We start from the raw sequence: 21,022 nt of genomic DNA, 5'->3' as shown, positions 1-21,022 counted from the left end.
TGAAAGAAATTAATTTTATAAAAATAAAATAATGAGGGTGGATAATAAATGGGAATTGATGCTTTGACTGTATTTGAATAGGTGCATTGTCTCCTATACACCTGGCCTGATTTGATCATAAATAATTTGGATAAAACTTTTAAATTCAGTATGTGTAGTAAATGTCATGAAAACAATTGCATATTACACATCTTAAGTTCTTTTACATGCTTACTGTTAGTTGTGTTCTGATTTATTTTTAAGGTATGGTTCGACAAAGGGGCACGTGGGTGGCTCAGCCAGTTAAGCATCTGACTTGATTTCGGCTCAGGTCATGGTCTCATGGTTCGTGAATTTGAGCCCCGCACTGAGAGTGCAGAGCCTACTTAGGATTCTCTTTCTCCCTCTCTCTGTCCCTCCCCTGCTCACTGGGCATGTGCTCTCTCCTTCTCTCTCTCAGAATAAATAAATAAACTTAAAAAAAAAAAAGATTTGGTTGGATGAAATGACTACGATGAGATATAAAATCGGCATGTGATACTCAGAATTTTGAAACAGACAGTAGATATGGATTGAATCCTGTAAACCAAAAGGCAATGTTGATGGTGGCTTAAAGTAGTTAATATCAGATGATAATAGCAACATGCCATTTGCACTTGAATCTAGAGAAGGAGTTAGAGAATATTGTTAGATATCAGAAAAAGAAATGAGAATTGGATCCTGCTGAGCTGGCTGATTAATTCCACACAATTGTGCCTTTTTTTTCGTCTGGTCACATTTGTTGCAAAATTTAGCTCCTCAGTATCTGACCTTGGGCGTATGGGCTTGACTGTTGACTGGGTGGCTATTTAACAGGATACTGATGGCTTCCGCAAAAGAATCCAAGTACAGACACTGCCAGGACTCTGCAGTCCTTGTTCTCTTGCCTTTCCTGTCTTATTCTTCCTGCCACTGTTTTCGTTTCTGCTTTCTGCTTGGAATGTGCTCATCACCTTCCAATCAGTTTTATGTTTTTACTGTTTAATCATTATTTCCCAGCTAATGTTAATATACATAGTATATCATCAGTGCCTTACTTTTATTATCCTCATCATTAAGAATTAATGATCTATGTGGAAGTGCCCCTAACCCCATTTGCTTGTGGATTTACTTGAGCTTTTTCCTTAATGTAATTGTCCTGATGACATTTCCAACCTATTTGCATTAAAATATTTTGGAGAGGGGCGCCTGGGTGGCGCAGTCGGTTAAGCGTCCGACTTCAGCCAGGTCACGATCTCGCGGTCCGTGAGTTCGAGCCCCGCATCGGGCTCTGGGCTGATGGCTCAGAGCCTGGAGCCTGTTTCCGATTCTGTGTCTCCCTCTCTCTCTGCCCCTCCCCCGTTCATGCTCTGTCTCTCTCTGTCCCAAAAATAAATAAATGTTGGAAAAAAAAATTAAAAAAAAAAATATTTTGGAGAGCTCATAGAATACTTGGCAGCAAGACTTCGAGTTACAAATACAAAAGTAAACAACAGGCAGAGAACATTTGAATAGGCTTTGGCACTAGCCAACTAAACCAATTGAAACAATCTGCTGTTTAAATCTAGTACCTGATGACTAATGGAAAATTACAGAACCTCACTTGTAACCTTGACATTCTTATAAGGCTTTAGTTTTGCAAGAGATCAGACATGCATATGTAATAAGTAGAACACCCAAACAAAAATAAGCTTGTTAAAAACAATCATCTGTGAGAATGTTCTTACTAGTTTCTTTGTACTCCTGGCACCAGAACTTGGCTAATTACATAGAGGTCATTGTTGCAAATATGCCTGGGAGGATTCCTTTATTAGGACTCTATGAACACTTTATATTTAGAATCACCAAACTCACTATATAGAATGAGAACTATATAAAATTTAGTATGCAATCAACTGGAAACATAATAATATGCAACAGGCAGTGGATTTCCGTATTCCTTTTTCACTAAGAAATGGCAATAAAATTTACCCTGGTGTTTGTCAGAATGTTGCCTTCTTTTCAATCAAGTCTGGATACATTTTTTTTGTGTGTGTGATTTCCTAGTATGTTGGATATTCTGCTGTGTCCCTTGATGCTTATGGTCCCTATTGGTTTATATCTTTCTTTAAATTCTTACTCCAACTCTTCAAAATCTGTTTTAAGTGTTGTGTGTATTAGTTATCCTTTTTATGAAGTTTGACATTTTTCATATGTTTTAAATAAAATGCTTAGTGCCAATTTTATATTTCCAGATATAGCTTATTTTTCTTTTTAGAGAATATTCACTGTACCTATCTCTTTCTTTTATGGATATTCTGTGTTCTCCAGGTAACTGCCTAAGTGGTTTACTCATAAGTGGAATACAGAATTCTACTGATTTTGAATGAAAGAATGGAGCTGAAAATTGCAGAAATATGTTAACCATGATAACTTTGTGTAATAAAAAATAACCCCTGAAGTATTTATCTTAACTATTTTATGCTGATATCAGTTAGATTACCTACAAATAATTCTAAACATAGTTATATAGATTATTAAACCTCAGAATTTTTGTTCACAGTTATCTGAAAGTAGGTAGGTTAAACATAGTCTTTTAAGAAACTGAAGGATTTATTTTTAAATATTAAGACCCAGGCGCCAATAAATCATATGGCTTACAATAATTGCCTGTATACTTAATTATATGATTGATATTATATAAGATTATTTTTTTTCCCTTCTTGGAAAAAATCATTCCAAAGTTCCACTGACCTGTTTTCCATGTTGGAACCTCACATAAAACCTAGATGTGAAAAAATAATGCTTTCAGGTATACCCCAAATTAATATTTTCTCACATAATAGTAAAAATTAATTTCATTTTGACAGAATACCTCAGGAAAGAATTTTTGATCGCCATGGTGGTTGTAGATCCATGAAACTGTTCACAAGATATAGAAGTAGCCTAGACATCTCTTAGGTGTGACAAATGGGTAGACCATGTGTTGTTTCAAAGTGAAAATATAAGCCTTGTTAGGTATACAGGCTGTTTTTCAAGTTACAGTGTTTGAATTCAAGATTTATTCATGTGTTTTTAAGTTATGTCAATGTTTTTCTTTTATTACAGTATTTCATTCACCTCTTAAGAGTTTTTCACAGGGTGAAGTCAGAAGGTACTATCTTATATTAGTGCAGAAGGCAAGGGTGCTAAATTCATGTTTATCAGGAAGTTTGAAAAGTAATTTTATCCCAGACCATATTGCCAGAAATATGGTAGGTAAACAATAAATAGTTGTTGTATGAATAAATGCATATCAGAAAGAGGAATATTTTTTCACTCTAACTTGAACCATATATATTTTATTCAGTTAAGTGAGGCAAAAGCCTGAGATATGGAAAACTGATGAACTGGCTCCACTCATCATTATTATTTAGTCTTTCATTATTACTTATTATCCTCATTGGGGTTGGCTCATTTATTGTCTACTCCCTCTCTGCCAGTTGTCAAGATTTTGTTCCCCCACCCCACCTCCAAAACCATGTAAATGCTCTGAGCTCTTGTAATCACTGGAACTTCTTCATAAAACTCATAAAGCATACTCTGAAGAAAGAAGAAAGTAAGGAACCAACTATAAACTTTGGAATGATAATGAGACTTAGTATATAAGAACATGCTAATTAATAGCCACTTAGGAGGACACTCATTAAAGTGGACCACATGGTCTGACTATAGTATTGTAGCGGTAGATAGCATCTGTGCTATAGAAGCAGTGATAGGAGTAATGTCTTCTTTTTCTTATTTGGAATGCCCAACATCTGGTAAACATTTTTTCTCCTTTGCTTCCTCCACCTCCCAGTGGAAAAGTGTTTGTTACAAAACATTGATCTTACAATTAAAGATTCATGACATTGTAGTTTAAATTTCTTAGTTTTCTACTGTTCTCTCCATGTACTTGAATCCTACAAGCCTCTCCATTCTAAACCCTCTTCTTCTTTTTTTAAATTTATTTTTTAATTTTTTTAACGTTTATTTATTTTTGAGACAGAGTGAGACAGAGCATGAACGGGGGAGGGTCAGAGAGAGGGAGACACAGAATCTGAAACAGGCTCCAGGCTCTGCGCCATCAGCAGAGAGCCTGACACGAGGCTTGAACTCACGAACCGTGAGATCATGACCTGAGCCGAAGTTGGATGCTTAACCGACTGACCCACCCAGGTGCCCCTAAACCCTCTTCTTCTTATGTAGCTCACCAACTTTAAATCAACTGGAATGTTCTTGTAAATCATTCACATTTATATTCACATGTTAATGTACATCAAAAATTTAAAAACTACATGAACTAAACTCACATTTTGTTGCAGTAGAAATGCCTTGAACGTGTCTTTCTTTCACTGACTTACCTTGGATATTTGCAAACACTGTAATCAGCAGTAATGATTAAGCAAGATAATATTTCCTTAGTCATGTTAATGTAAATATGAAATAAAATTTGTATCAGTGGTAAGTAGAAAGCATACAGAGTCTGAAAAATAATTTTATTAGGAAAATGCAGAAAAGTATAAACATGAAATGCTAATAGTAACATCATGACATCTGTTTTAACATTGAAGAGAGAAATGGGACACTTGAGTAATGGCAAAGCATCAGAATCTTTTAATATGACAACGCATACTTGAAACAGATTTATTTTCCATTTGTCATACAATATAGGTATTCTAATGTGAACAAGCATAGGAGTCATTGAGGACATTTCTAGAGAGAAATTTCCTTTAACAGGATCATAATTCTGCAGTGGAGCACTATCCATATGTTTTACTGTTCTATTAGAGCTTCCCCCCCCGTGGATTTGATTCATCTATCAGCTTTTGTTTTCTAATGGTCTCCAAAAGGGAAGAGAGTATTTTGTTTCACCACAGCTGCTCTCACTTAGATGTATGTTGCTTATGTACAGAGTAATCAGATGTATTACAGTTTAATGACTGTTGTTTTTTGAGTTAGGAGAGCACAGGCCAGTTATATGGAAGTGAACCACATTCATTCAATTGAATAGGTTGATTTAATTCCTGGAATCAGTACTGGTAAATCTGCTGGGAAGCCCCACCAAAATTATTTTGTCAATTATAGAATAGCTTTTGATATAATGGAGACCATAATAGTCTCCAGATTTAGAGGATATTGTAACTTAATTAACAAGCAATATGATTAAGAGTCATTTTCAAATAATAATATTGATCCAATGTAAGTAGCACATGTACTCACAGCAGTTGTTCCTGATGTAGGATCACTTACATTAATTCAGTCTCTCTTTTTTCTCTCTTTTATACACACATGCACACATGTATTATTTACACACACAGACACCATTTTGAGATTTAAGAGGTATGACAAAGACTGAAATTAATTGATGTATACAGAACCAAAGTCTTTTTAGCATACTGCTTTTATCAAGTAGTTAATTCATCATCTGTACTCTAAAAACTTTCTGCATTGTTCAAAAGCCTAAATAATTAAATTGCAATGTCAGAATTTTTTATGTTCTAAGTATTATCTATACTTTGGTATGGATATTAAATGGTCTATTTAGGGGCGCCTGGGTGGCGCAGTCGGTTAAGCGTCCGACTTCAGCCAGGTCACGATCTCGCGGTCCGTGAGTTCGAGCCCCGCGTCAGGCTCTGGGCTGATGGCTCAGAGCCTGGAGCCTGTTTCCGATTCTGTGTCTCCCTCTCTCTCTGCCCCTCCCCCGTTCATGCTCTGTCTCTCTCTGTCCCAAAAATAAAATAAACGTTTGAAAAAAAAAATTTAAATAAATGGTCTATTTAAAAACCTATTAAATGGTCAATATATTTTCATCATAACACTCAGATTAAAGGTACCATGTTGAATTTAAAATGTCATGCAGGAGGGGCGCCTGGGTGGCTCAGTCAGTTAAGCATCTGGCTTTGGCTCAGGTCATGATCTCATGGCTCCTGAGTTCAAGCCCCGTGTCGGGCTCAGGGCTGACAGCTCAGAGCCTGGAACCTGCTTCAGATTTTGTGTCTCCCTCTCTCTCTCTGTCTTCCTGCCCCTCCCCCATTGCGCTCTGTCACTCTCTTTCTCTCAAAAATAAATAAATGTAAAAAAAACACGTCATTCAGAAAAAGAGTTAGTTACTTTAGAGAACACATCAGTTTCTAAGTGTTGGCTTCAAAGTAAATTTCCTTCAGAATATTCTGTTTTCTTACAAAGACACTTTTATACATGGATACAGATTATACCTTGGTTATTACTTTCATTAATAAGGGGATTTTTTTAGAATTGATTATTGCCCCTTAGATTCAGTGTTGTTTGAAAACAAAAAACAAACAAAAAAAAGGGTGGGGGGCTACTTTCCTGCTTACATCTTTTCATATAGGGAGAAAACAATGACTGGAAGGCACAGGGTTCAAAATTCAGACAAATAAGTGTTGAATTCAGATTTGTGGGTATATGTATGTATGTTTGCATGTAGCTCCTCTTCCCTTTAAAAGATTTGGAATGCCTGGGTGGCTCAATTGGCTAAACGTCTGGCTTTAGCTCATGTCATGATCTTGCAGTTCATGAGTTCAAGCCCCACGTCAGGTGCCTGCTTCTGATTCTGTCTCACTCTCTGCCCCTCCCCCACTCAAGCTCTGCCTCTCTCAAAAATAAATAAGCATTAAAATTTTTTTTTTAAAGATTGTTGTTATACTTTAATGAAGATGTGCCTATTAGGGGGGTTGTATGGTAAATATTTAGTCCCTGACATTAACATCTTAAAAGTAATATTTTACTTTTTCTGTGTAAATAATGTAGAAATAAATTATGACATACGACTTTAGATTTAGATTAAATAAAATACCAAGGTGATATCTTGTACTGTCAAGGAAAGGCATCATTGCCCAACCAATGGAAAGTGAATGGCCTTTGAACCCCTCCTCATCAGTCTGCAATGAATCTATGAGGCTGATTTATCGTAAATTCTTTGAGAATGACCTCATTTTAGCATATTTGACTTATATGAATATTTTAGCATATTTTACTTAATATAATAGATATCATGACTTAATTAGTGATCCAATACTTTAATGCCTTTTTCTACATTTATAATTCTCATTTTAGACTTAATTTTATTATGTTAATGAAAATTAATTTTATCAAATAATAACTCTATGTACTGTACTAATGACTATAAGCATACTGACTAGAGTCATAGAAATAGGGTCAAGAATATCATAGCATTCTTAGAGGAATGGGCAATTTATGAAGTTTCCTTCTGTAAAAGAAATTAGGACTTAGAGATATAATTTATAAAATTTGTTCTTAGCACAATGGCCAGTGGAGGAATTTCTTAGCATGTTTAAGTAATCTTTTTCCAGACCTAGCTATACTCACAAACCCCAATTAATTTATTCTGGACAGTGCTTTTTTATGAAACTTTCTGCAGTGAGGGAGGTGGTCCTTTATCTGCACTAATATGCTAGCCATTAGACACATATTGGTATAAAACACTTAAAATGTGACTAATATGACAGTGGAATTGAATTTTAAGTTTTTTTTTTTAATTTTAATTGATTTACAAAGTCACATATGGCTGGTAGCTCCTCTATAGAACAGCACACCAGCATTTATTTTGTATGGCGTTCAGTACAGGGGATGTTTATAATAATTATATTTTGATTCTTACTTTGATAAAGTAAGTAATTGTGTTATTGAGGTTTGTTGGGTTGCAAGAGACACTTGTCACCTTTAACTAACCTAAATTAAGAGGAGGATTTATTGGATAGGTATTAAAGTTAACTCAGATTTAAAAATGAATTCATCAACTAAATTTCAGAAAGGCAGCTCCAAGGACTTCAGTATCAGAAAACTGAGATTTTTTTTGAGGGGCTTCCATTAAAGTGACTAAGCTTTAACAGTCATCCAGAGAGAATATTATTGTCTTCATGTCAAATGTTTCTAATTGGATCAATATCATTTCATCAGAGTGGAGGTGGATGGGAAATGATATTAGTATTAAAGCCACTACAAGAATCTGTGAGTTGGATAGTCACTTCAGTTGTGTCCAGCACAAATACTAATTTATATTCATATTTAGGAAGTTAGCATGATCTGTGACAGGATAATATTCATAATAGTTAAAATATAGTGTGTAAGGAATTTTCTAAAATCTTCTTTTGCTAGTCGGTATGTTTCATGGTTTGTAAGCGTCAGCAACACTGGAACTTGTTAGAATCTCAGACTACATCTAGACCTGCAGAGTCAGAATGTGCATTTTGACCCATTCTTTTAAATGATTTATATGCACGTTTAAGCTGAAGGAGACCACATAAAATTTGTCAAGTCAGCATACTGATAGTTTTCACATGATAATTTTTAGTCATGTATTATTATATAACTTGCATTTTTCATTATAATTATTTGACTGTGGAATGGAATATGGTTTCTCAACCTAAAATGTTAGTTATGTTTGACAGTAAAGACCCATCAATTTAAACTTTTAGTTAAATCATTCTCCCTAAAGATTGGTAGTTAGCATTCAGTATTAAAAATATAAGGATGAGATTGAAGAATAATTAAATATGCAACTGATATGCCAAATTTTTTATCTGAAGATAAAGTACACTTCAAAGAATTCTTTGTAATTGGAAAAAAGGAAATTGTTAAACTAAAGATATATAAAATTGTATTTAAGAATATTACTTTAAATTTCTGGAAATGCAGTGCATGCATTTATATGTATTACACAAATTTTTTTCTCTGATATTAGGAAGCATATTATTGTTATTTGGAGAACTACTAGAAGTTCTTAAACTCATGTATTTAAAGTGAAATACACGTTAAAGAAATTTATTTTCCTATATTTTTTTAGTGTCTCCTCTGCTTTTAAAGTGCTTGTTTATCTGTAATAAACACTATGAGTAATATTCATAATAGTTAAAATATAGTGTGTAAGGAATTTTCTAAAATCTTCCCTTGCTACTCGGAACATTGATCTGTTCAGGTCAATGTGGAAAAACTCTGTAAGTAAAAGCTGAATTCTGGGTGTATGTGGTATATGTAAAAGACATCTAGCGTAAAACTGAGAATCTGAGATATGTTTGTGTCTGACATGTGAAAACATACATGGAACTGGTATTTATGGGAACTGACCTAATAAATTCTCTGCTAATTTGAATAGTTGAAGGTTGTAAATCTGCTAAACAACCAGAATTTAAAAAAAATTTAAATTCCAAATTATTAGAGAACTGACTTACTAATATGATAATGATGAATAGATTTGGTAGAAAATCATATACTTGGGTCATTAATCAAAATGTTTATTTTAAGAATTATTGGCTATTTTTAATTTTTATATGCATAAGAAAGTTTAGAGCATTCATGTAAAGGAAAACTATATGTAATATGACTTGTTTTAAATTCAGCCTTACTTAAAAAAAAATTCAGCTTTACTTAGACAACAGAATTATGTATGAAACATTTTATTCTGGAATTCAATAACTGTAAGTAATAAATACAATTTCATAAACTATTGAAACATTGTGGCTAACAATTTCAGGAATTAGTGTTGAGAACAAAGGTGAAAAACTCACACATACTTTTAGTACGTTATCTTAGACATTGACAAAAAATAGAAATGTTAATATTTTTAATTTACTTTTTTTTTAATTTGAGAGAGAGAGAGAGACACACACAAGCAGGGAGGAGGAGCAGAGGGAGAGAGAATATCCTAAGCAGTCTCCATGCTCAACGGGAGCCTAACGCAGGGCTGGAACCCACAACCGCAGGATCATGACCTGAGCTGAAATCAAGAGTTGGTTGTTCAACAGACTGAGACACCCAGGTGTCCCTAATATTTTTAGGTAGCTGCTGTTCTTTGGTGTCATCTGTCTTAAATTATCTTTGTAGTTTCTGCTATTTTGCTAGGTTCTTTTGTTTTGCTAAAAGATATTACAACTTCTTTTGTAGGTTTGGAAACCAAAGTATACCCCCTTGAATTCCATTTCTTTAATCACAGTTTGCTCCCTCCTCTTCTCTTCTCCTCTACTCTATAAAACTTCTCATGGTCCTTGGATTAATTTTATATATCCATCTGTTGTGGGAAACTTGTAGCAGTTAATTATAGAAAGTCTATTCCAGTTCTTCTTAGGTCAACAACATCTTTCATGTGAATTAAGAACCCAACACCATGTAGAAGGAACGTACAAAAATCTATTTATTAGGTATAGTAGAAACAAGGCCAAAAAAAAAAAAAAAAAAAAAAAAGGAAATCGTACCTATCACCTTTGGGGCAGGGTAGAAGAATCTTGAAATTTTGGGTGGACAAGGCCATCAATTACCTTTGTTGGATCAAGATTTAGTTGGTGTTGAGCCCCCATTTCTATAGCTTTGCTGGCTGTTATGAAGGAAAAGATATGGTTTGAGTTTGTTCTCAAAACACCATATAAGCAAATAGGGGATGGATTGCAGCAAACTCATGCCTTGTTTCTGAGTCAGAACACATAATAACCCGGCTCTGATCATTAAAGCAAAGCTGGATTTTTTTTTAATATATAAGGGAGAGAGTCCATCTTCAAAGAATACATTAGTTTTTCTCAAGAAGGAAACATTTCATATATTAAAAATAAAAACATTTACTTAGGCAGACAGTACTGGTCAGAACAAAATTTTCTGTATACTTTTGATCATAAAACAAGTTCATGATCTAAATATCAATGCTATCATATTCTATGCATTTTTAAAGAAGAAAATTCAAACAGTAATATTCATCAGTTGATAATCTTCAAAATACAGTCTGACACCTGTTCTTTTTCTTAAACAAGTTTAGACATTCACAAGTAAAAGTGTAAGGAATGGTTTCTGTAGAATCAGTGTCTTTGATCATATTCAATTCAAGTATATGTTTTTTTTAGATCAGGAATTAGTATCAGATTTCTATTGAATATTTTATAACAAATGGTATACAACACTCAGCCAACTCTGAGCAGATATTCAAAAGTATTAAAAATTGCTTATTATCTATACAAATAAAAACATAATTCTGATATTTTCTGTAATGAAAACAAGCCAAATACAGGTATCATAAAAAAGCAAACATCAAACAAGAGGTAGTAATTGCAGAATATATCCCAGACAAAATACGTGATAAATTTATTAGCTAAGGGTCACCTATCTCTTGTTGCTGCAAGGAGCCTCATTCCTTAGTCACCCATGTCCGTAATCACTCTTTTAGGGAGAGAAGTGGTGATGGGGACAATCATTTGAAGGATTTGAAGGATCTAGTGTTTCGTCAAATGATCAACTATAACTTAAAAGGACTTTCAAAAGTATTGAATCAGACTCAATTTAAATTAAATTGCATAGTAGGGACATTTATCTCATATTTTCTCATGCTAACAGGTGGAGATTTTAGAATACGTCTAGATTTATAGTTTCCTTGTATTCATTCAACAGTCACTGAGTGCCTTCTGTGTGCTAGACACTGTTCTAAATCATAGGCATACAAAAGTCAACAAAATAAGTCCTTGTTTGTCTTCAGGGAACTTACCCGTGGGGAAGTAGGGGAACACTGATACAAAAACCAATATGGATCAAAACTGCCAAATACTTGGACCGCCTGGGTGGCTCAATTGGTTGAGCGTCTGACTTCAGCTCAGGTTGTGATCTCATGGCTGGTGAGTTCGAGCGCCATGTTGGGCTCTGTGCTGACAGCTCAGAGTCTGGAGCCTGCCTCAGATTCTGTATCTCTGCCTCGTTCTGCCCCTCCCCTGCTCATGCTCTGTATTTCTCAAACAAACATTAAATAAAAAAATTATAAAATGTCAAATACTGGTAAGTGCAATGGAGAAATATAAATTAGGATAAAAGAATGATGAAAGGGCTGATGTTTAATGTAGTCCTTTCTGAAAGATTGGTGTTCCAGCAGGAATCTGATCAAAGGGAGGGAGCCAGCTGTGTGATTAGCTGTAGGAAGAACATCTCACAGAGGAATAGCAATGACTCTGAAGTAGGAAACTGTGAGGCATACTTCAGCCTGGAGGTTATCCAGTGTGCCTAGAGAAGAGTGAGCAAGAGGATAGTAATCAGAACCGAGGTCAGAGATCTAGCCTAGATTCAGCTCATCAAGAATTGTTATTACTGGTCCATATGATGGGAAGCCATGGGAGGAATTAGTAGGGAAATGATATCATGTGATTTACATTTTAAAAGAATCATTTTGGCTATGTGACAAATAGATTGTGAGATGCAGCTAGAACAGAAGTAGGTTGTCCAGTTAAGAGGCTTTGAAACTAGTCTGGGCAAGAGGTGATAGCTTGTATTAGAGTAGTGGTGGTGGAGGTAGTGATAAATGGACAGATATTATGAAGATGAATCCGTAGGATTTGGTGATAGATCATGTATGAATGGTAGGAAAGGGAGAAAGGAGGATAACTCCATTGTGTCTTTGTCTTGTTCTCTGTCAACTCTCCCCTTTCCTTGTCTATCCTCTTCTCGGCTCCCCATCTCTCCTTTCTTCTCCTCTTTCGTCTTTTTCTCATACACACCTCATTATCCTTAACTTTCTCTTCTCTCCTTCACTTACCTTCTCTTCTGCTCTTCTCTGTCTCCCAGCTTGTCTTTCCTTTTCTGTCCTTTTTTTCCTCTTTTTGTGCTCTCTCATTCTTACCTTAAATATAATCATGTTTTCTGTGCCATAAATTCATTGTAGGGAGCTAAAGTTGGGAGACCTGTAGGAAGACTTTTCATGATTAGGATGATGAGCAACCCATTTGATATGTGGTTAGATTTGGGACTTGAAGGTTGAACAACACTTACTGATGAATTAAATATGGTAGGTGGGGTGAGGAGGTAAATCATAGATGACTGTGATGATTTTGCCCCGAGGAAAGTATAAATTGTAGTATCATCAACTGAAATGGAGAAGCAAGTTTGGCTGGGGGTTATGTATAGGGACAAGGCAATTTTTTTTTTTTAACATTTTCTTTTTGGCATTACCTACTCAACATCAAGTGGAGATGTAGGGTAGTCTAGGGCCCATGGGAGAGATCAAAGCTAGCTGTACTCATTGAGTTGTTCTACCAAACCTACCCTAGGGAGGCTCCCGATGAGTTATGCTCTTGTAAAATTCCTTCCTCTGGACTGTAAGCAGAACCTGTCAACCTATGACTTCTGACAAATACACTATGACAAGAGTGATGGAATGTCACTCCCATGATTATGTTATATAAATGTCTTAGCAGACTGAAAGGATTCTCTTGCTGGCCTTGAATAAGCAAAGTCATGTGGTGAACTGCCTGCAAATAGGAGCCACATGATAGGCAACTGAAGGTAGCCTCTAGGACCTGAGGGCAGTCTTGACCCAACAGCCAGTTAAGAAGCCAGGCCCTAAGTCACACAGCTGCATGGAGATTCTACCAAAAACCTGGAGGAGTTTTAGAAACAGACACTTGCCTATTTGAATTGTAGCTTAAGAACACATTTGAGAACACAGCCAGCTTGGCAGACAAGTTGATTGCAGCCTTGTGAGACACAGGTAAAGTGCTGAAACAGAAACTGCCAAGAGGCTAAGTTTGTGGTAATTTGTTAGGCATCAACAGATAACTAACACAGTGGTCATCAACTGTAGATGGTATTTAGTACATGGAACTGGGTGAAATCACTTAGACTGTAATGTCCAACAACTAACAATCCAACACTAGTTATAGATCACTTTTTTAGTGAAAAAAATATTATATATCTAAAACTGCAGCCTCTAAGTCTAAATCCAAGTTTTCAGGAAAGAAATTCTTATTTGACAAGCTTAGATGAAATGTCTACCTATAAACTAAATATAGCCTGGAAGAATTCAGGATGCCTAGAAGAATCATATTAACAAGGGCTACATCTGTGTGGGCAAGAGGAAGGGGAATGTAGTGATCAGAGAAGAAAGTCATTGGCTTGGCAAACACCCTCACATTTTTCAGCTGGATCTGTCCACCTGAAAGAATGTAGAAAGATGTGTTTTTTCTCTTTTTTTTTAAGATTAATTTTTTTTTGGCTAATTCTCTTAGGGTCTGCACCAACCAGAATACTAGATAGCAGTTTTTCTGCTACATATTTTTTTAATAACTCAGATTCATAAAATGAGCAAACCATATTTGCCATAATACCAGATACTAGAGATGCTTTGCATTCATGTCTTAAAATCCGTATCAGAACCTGATGTTCTCTGACATGTAGTATTTTTTATATTGCTTAAGTGTACATACCAGGAGGAGAGCTGTCCATGTTTATTCCTCCTTGACTTGTAGAAAATTATCAGGTTCCCTTAATAAAATACATTTAATCTTCCAAAATGGTGAGAATTAATAAAATACAATAGCACTCTGAACCAATTATGGGGTCAAAGAAAGGATAATCTATTTAGCCGTAGGACTGACTGATATCACAGGTCCATCTCTTTGAGGATTACTGTGAGGCTTACTAGCAATAACGTCTTATACCCTACACTGAGGGCTTTGAATACTTTAAACTTTTTTTTTTTTCCAACGTTTATTTATTTTTGGGACAGAGAGAGACAGAGCATGAACGGTGGAGGGGCAGAGAGAGAGGGAGACACAGAATCGGAAACAGGCTCCAGGCTCTGAGCCATCAGCCCAGAGCCTGACGCGGGGCTCGAACTCCCGGACCGTGAGATCGTGACCTGGCTGAAGTTGGACGCTTAACCGACTGTGCCACCCAGGCGCCCCTACTTTAAACTTTTATATTTTGAGTGTTTTAACCTAGACAGTGTTTGCCAAATTCCTGATTATATTTCACTTGGTTTGGATATTATGCCAATTTTACAAGTTACCAAACTGAAGCTTAGGTCAATAGTGTTTTCATCATTTTTATTTTCAGATTAGTATTAATATCCTAAATTACCATGAATAGTTGACCCTCAAATTATGTCAATTATGTGGTTGATTCATAACTTTGAATTCATTATAAATATTCACATTGTTGATAACTTATGCTGAATTGCTCCTTGGGTTTTTATTTAAAGCATTTTCAGGTGTGAAGGATCACAGACCATCCATTAGTCCCTACAATATGATGTTTTTTTAATGTTTATTTATTTTTGAGACAGAGAGAGACACAGCATGAGCAGGGAAGGGGCAGAGAGAGAGGGAGACACAGAATGTGAAGCAGGCTCCAGGCTCTGAGCTGTCAGCATTAGAGCCCGATGCGGGGCTTGAACTCACAAACTGTGAAATCATGACCTGAGCCGAAGTCGGACGCTTAACTGACTGAGCCACCCAGGCGCCCTGCTAAAATATGATTTTAAAATTTAAGCCAAGAAAAGGTGAAAAAGTCTTGCCATTGTCAACTTTTAAAGAAAAATAAAGTATTTTCTTGCAAATGCATTAATTTCTATAAACGTAATCAGAATTATATATTCATTATGCCTAACTATTCAGTGTCGAGTATCATGTTTTAATTTATTAATCTCTCATCCATTATATCACACTACATTAAAATATAAAATTTATATGTCACATGTGAATTGGTTGTTTAAACCTCATAATGTTTTATGTAAGTTTTTCAAAGCGCAAGCACCATTTGGATGCTAATATTTTTTGTGATTTTCCTTAGCTGTTTTTAGAATAATTTGAATGTGACACAATTAAAAAGGATTCTTTCTTTATTAAACCAGCTTTCTCCTTTACATTTTCTTTCTTTCTCTCTCTTATTTCAATCCTTAGTTTTCTTGCTCATACAATTAAGTTGAACCATATGAAACTGCAATTTCTGCAATTTCTTTCATTTGGCTCAAATTAATAGAAGAGAAGTTATAATGGAAAACGGATAAATGTTTATCATACCAAGAATATTTGTCTTTGAAGATCCAATGAATAATACTATATGTCAACTTTTTTATTAAAAAAATAAATTGAATGGTGCCTGGTGGTTTGGTTGGTTTAGTATCTGACTTTGGCTCAGGTCCTAATATCATGGTTTGTTGGTTTGAGGCCCCATATTGGGCTTTGCACTGATAGTGTGGAGCCTGCTTGGGATTTTCTCTCTCCTGGTCTTTCTGCCCCTGTCCCACTTGTGCTCGCTCTCTCTCTCTCTCTCTCTCTCTCTCAGAATAAATAAACTTAAAAACATAAATTGAAATTACTAGACAAACCTTAGATTTAGCTTCATCAATGTAAACATACTTAAGTCCATCAAGATTCTAAGATCGATTCATCTGAGGTTAATCATATTGTAGACAGTATTGTTTACTGTGCAATAACATTTATCTTACAAAAAAGATGTAATATTTCCACCTGAAAGCACACAAAGCATATTCCTTCTTGATTAATTATTTTGTCTTTAAAAGCTTGATAAATGACCTTTCCTATTACTGAACTGTGGATTCCGTGTAAATTTCTAGTTGTTATACAAATGACCTACATTGACAGGATAGTTCTATAATGCCTTTGTCTTGCTCTATAAATAATCAAGGTGTAAAATTGATAGCCTTTTATATAAATAATATATGCTGTAATTTCTATGTTCATATAAAATAACAAATAACCAGATTTCTTGCTCTTTACTTATGTTTTGTTTTCACTAGATTAGACTATTATTCAGTAATGGTATACATAAAATATAGTCAAAATTAAAAACTGTACCTAATGTTTGAAATATTTTTTTAAATATTTAAAAGTTTAAAATATCTTTAACTCTTTTTTTAAATGCCGGAACTGTTGGTAGGTATACCATTTGGGATTTGGTGGCAGATATTCAGGTATCAAGATATATGAGATGAAGCAATGCAAAAGTTTTAGAATTAAAGGTAGCAGGAAGTTTTAGTTTTGAAGCCAATACTGTTTGAAGTTATGCTGAATAATACCAGGGATCCTGTCCATAGTGGTCTTATTAAACACATTTTTTAAAAATTACAATATGGAAATAGTAGCATCAGAAAACTAAATTTCTTAAGTATTTTCCAAAAATGGGCTTTACAAATGTTGGCTAAATTGTGTTTTGGTGGAATTAAAGGAAAAGAACATACAAAACTAGGCCCCCAGTTTAATTTTTACTTTGTGGCCTAGAGATCTGGGGCAATTTCATTTTATCACGGAAAAATTTCTTTCCATTCTTCTTTTGCTCCTCCTTTCTTCCCCTTTCCCTTCTTCCTTTTCTTCTTCTTCTTCTTCTTCTTTTTTTCTACTTTTGGTAGAATTAACACAAAAGAGGGAAAAAATGAGTTGAGTAGAAAAATGGGAAATACCCTAAAATGCCACAAAGACTTTTAATGACAAAATGGCAATCTTAAAGATAGGGAAAGATTTGTTAACTTCTTCACTCATGTGTTATGGAGGTCTTTTATCTCCAATAATGCTGTTTATGAGATGACAGTGATGTGTCTTAGATATCCTCAGTGTTACTCTGTCTATCATTCTCACTGTGAGGCTCTTTATCCAATTTCACAGATGATAATTTCTAGTTTGTAAACCATTGGTTATCAATGAGAAGAAATCATCCAGAACTAAGTCTTTGGCTAGAATAATTAATCTTTATATACTTCAATCCCTATTTGATGAAGTGATCTGCATCACGGAGTGGAGTATTTACTTCAAATCATACCCTTGGTATACTGATAATCAATTTTTTCTATCATTATAGTCATCTAGAAGAAAGGGTGAAGAAAATGATATATTTCACATATAGGCCATCATTTATCATGTTGCAAATTATACTGCCTCACTAAATGAGGAGTTGTGAATTCTTACCTTCCTATGCAAGGTCAATTCTGGATATAAAATAAGGAATAATTAAGAATAATAAATGAATAATAACAAAAGTATTAAATATTAGTCTTTGTTTAGTTTCTAGGATATAATGTATTATATTCCTTCTCTTCATTCACTTAACACCAATAGTGTATACCAAAGTTTTATGTTGTAGTAGAAAATATATACTAAATCTTGCTTGAAAAACCATTTTAAAATTCTGTAGCTATACTTCAAGGTTGAATATGTCATTACTTGCAACCAATGGTCTTCAACTGGGAATGATTCTTCCCTTTCAGGGGTCATTTCATAATGTTTGGAGACATTTTTGTTTGTCATGATTTAGAGTACGCTAGTGGCACCTAGTAAAAAGAGGCCAGGGATGCTGCTAAATTTCCTACAGTGTACAGGACAGCCCTTTATAGCAAAGAATCATGTAGCCCAAAATATTAGTAATGCTGAGGTTTAAGAAACTTTGATTTAAACAAATATGCATTGAGTGCTTTCTCTGTGTTTAATATTGTGCTTAAGAACGCTGGGGAGTAAAAAATAAGCCAGGTAATCAGTACACTCAAGCTTGAAATCTCGGGGAAGAATTGAGTTGAAAGTCCAAATAAAGATGATGGTGATAACAAATTGAATAATATATCACACAAAGACAAAATAAAAAGCCATGAAGGCTCAGTGGAGCCCAATTCACATTTGTTTGGGGAATAAGTAGTTTTACAAAAACTGTGACAGTTATATGTTTTTTTCCCACTTTCTCAAAGTAGATAATTCTTGTACCTGGTTACAAAATATTAAAGGTGAAGAAGAGTACTCATTGAAAAATAAATTTCTCTCTCTTGTCCCCCTAGTCATCACTCTCTTTTCCTCTTTCTTCTTGTGGATCCTTTCCAAGGCATCCCATTCCTTTAAAGTACATGTATATCATGTCATATGGTTGCATTACAACTTATTTAATCAGATCCCTATTGATAAGCATTTAGGTTATTTCAATTTTCTATGATTTCTAACAGTGCTGAGATGAATATATTCTTTTATGCATCTGAGTGCATATCTGAAGGTTAACTAGATGTGGGACTTCGGTTTCAGAATTTTTGTGAAATTTTCATTTTAAAAATATTTTTCAAATTGTTCCCTTTGGTAGCAAGCTTCCAAAATGATCCCCAGTTATCTTTTTCTCTTGAAATATATACTCCTGTGTAGCCCCCTCCCACACTGAACAATACTGACCTATGTGACCAATAGGATATGTGACTACAGAGTCCAGGACATAAAAGACATAGCAGTTACCACCCTGCCTTTTTTTTTTTTTTTTTCTTTTTGGATCTCTGGCTCTAGGAGAAACCAGTTGTCATGTCATGAGAGCATTCAGGTATTACATATAGAGGAACTGAGGGTTCTCACTAACAACCAGCACCAACTTGCTAGGTAGCTATGTGAACAACTTTTAAGAGCGGATCATTCTAGCCCTAATCCAGCCTTAAAATAATGCAGCCCTGACTAACCTCACAAGGGATTCTGAGCCAGAACTGCCCAACCTCTAGCCCAACCAGCCAGAGCTGCTCTCAAATTTCTGACCCAGAGAAATTGTCAGGAAAATAAATGTTCAGGGTGCCTGGGTGGCTCAGTCGGTTAAGCATCCGACTTCGGCTCAGATCATGATCTCACAGTTTGTGGATTCGAGCCCTGCATCACTGACAGCTCAAAACTTGGAGCCAGCTTCAGATTCTGTGTCTCCGTCTCTCTCTTCCAACTTATACTTCCAATAGCAGTGGTGGAGAGTGCCTGATGTCTTTTACCTATCCTCTCTGTCAGGGCGTGGTATCGTTTTTTTAAATGCTTGCCAATGAAATAGGTAAATAACATGTCATTGTCGCCTCAATTATATTCTCTGAGTGCTGTTGAGCATATTTTCATACATTTAAGAATTAATTCAATATGATATCTATTTACATATTTTGCTCATTTTTCTACTGGGTTGTTTGTTGTTTTCTTATTTATTTATAGGAGCTGATCACACATTGAAAAACTTTGCAATTTGCATGTGATACCAGTTGCAAATGTTTTTCCCTCCTTTGTTTTTTATAAAGTGATTTTTAAAATAAAAACATTACAATTTTGTTTTTGGTAGTCAAAGTCTTCAACATTTAAAAATGGTTTCTGGGCTTCATGCCATAGTTATAAAACTCATCCCATTTCTAAGATGACTTTTGTAACTCTACCATGGATGTTTTAGTATTTCTGGGTTTTCTTTTTTTATATTTAAATACTTAATTCATCTGGAGTTTAGGTTGCAAGGTAAGACTTTCTCCTAATGTAAATGACCTTTCTCCTAATGTGAAATTTTTCCCTCTTTTAAACTGAATTACATTACATTTGATCATTTTCTGGTCCTTACTGTATGTTCCGTTGATTGAGCTTTTTATCTATGTTATGGTAGCTTAGGGTTACATTGTTGTTCTTATGGTATCCTAATTTTCAGCATGATTCTGACTCTGATTCATTTCAATATTTGTTAAGCACTTGCTCTTCAGATTTTAAATAGTTAAGAAAGAGTTTCTGTTTATGTGGAAATGCACCTCCTAGTGGAGGAAACAAACAACCTCAAAACAAATCAATCTGTGATATGAAGAAAATAAAGCAGTATAAATACTTGTTTTTATAGGAGTTTCAATGACAGTTTCTCTCAAGAGGTGACATTCAAGATGAGAGTGGAATGAATATGATTCGGTAGATCATGGCTGGCGGATGGAACAGAGTACAAAGGCTGATAGGAAGGAGCTTGAAAAGCTTTGTGAAACATGAGAAAAGTGAAACAGTAGAAAGAATAGAAGTATAAAGAAATAGGATACTGATAGGAAATGTGGTCAGAAAAAGACCCAGGTCCTGGGATGCTTTGTAGACCATGTTAAGAATTTTGGATTACATTCTAAGTGTGTAAGAAATAAAAGGTTGGGATATGATTGATACTATCAAAGAAACACTGTTTTAGAGAACTGATTAATGTGTAGGTGAGGAATGAGGGAGAGGAGGGCAAGGGTGAAAGCAGGCAGTCCTGGTTGGCTATTTCAATAGCCGCAATGAAACATGGTGGTGGCTTGGGCCAGTTGTATGAGGTGGCAAATGTGATTTGAATCCAATCAAAACTTGTGGAACAGCTAAGGCAATTGGCCTTAGAATCAGCTTGCTTTGCCAGAAAACAAAAATCCTGTTTTTAGTTGACATCACAGTAAGATTACAAGTTAACATAAGGAGAATGAACATGTTTGTATTCTTCAAAATTTTTTTAAACTCAGAAATGTAATATTTTCTATTGA

Source organism: Herpailurus yagouaroundi, unplaced genomic scaffold (genome assembly GCF_014898765.1).
Source record: "Herpailurus yagouaroundi ecotype Mexico unplaced genomic scaffold, PumYag 162483, whole genome shotgun sequence".
NCBI classification, from domain to species: domain Eukaryota; kingdom Metazoa; phylum Chordata; class Mammalia; order Carnivora; family Felidae; genus Herpailurus; species Herpailurus yagouaroundi.
This window is presented reverse-complemented; position numbering follows the sequence as displayed.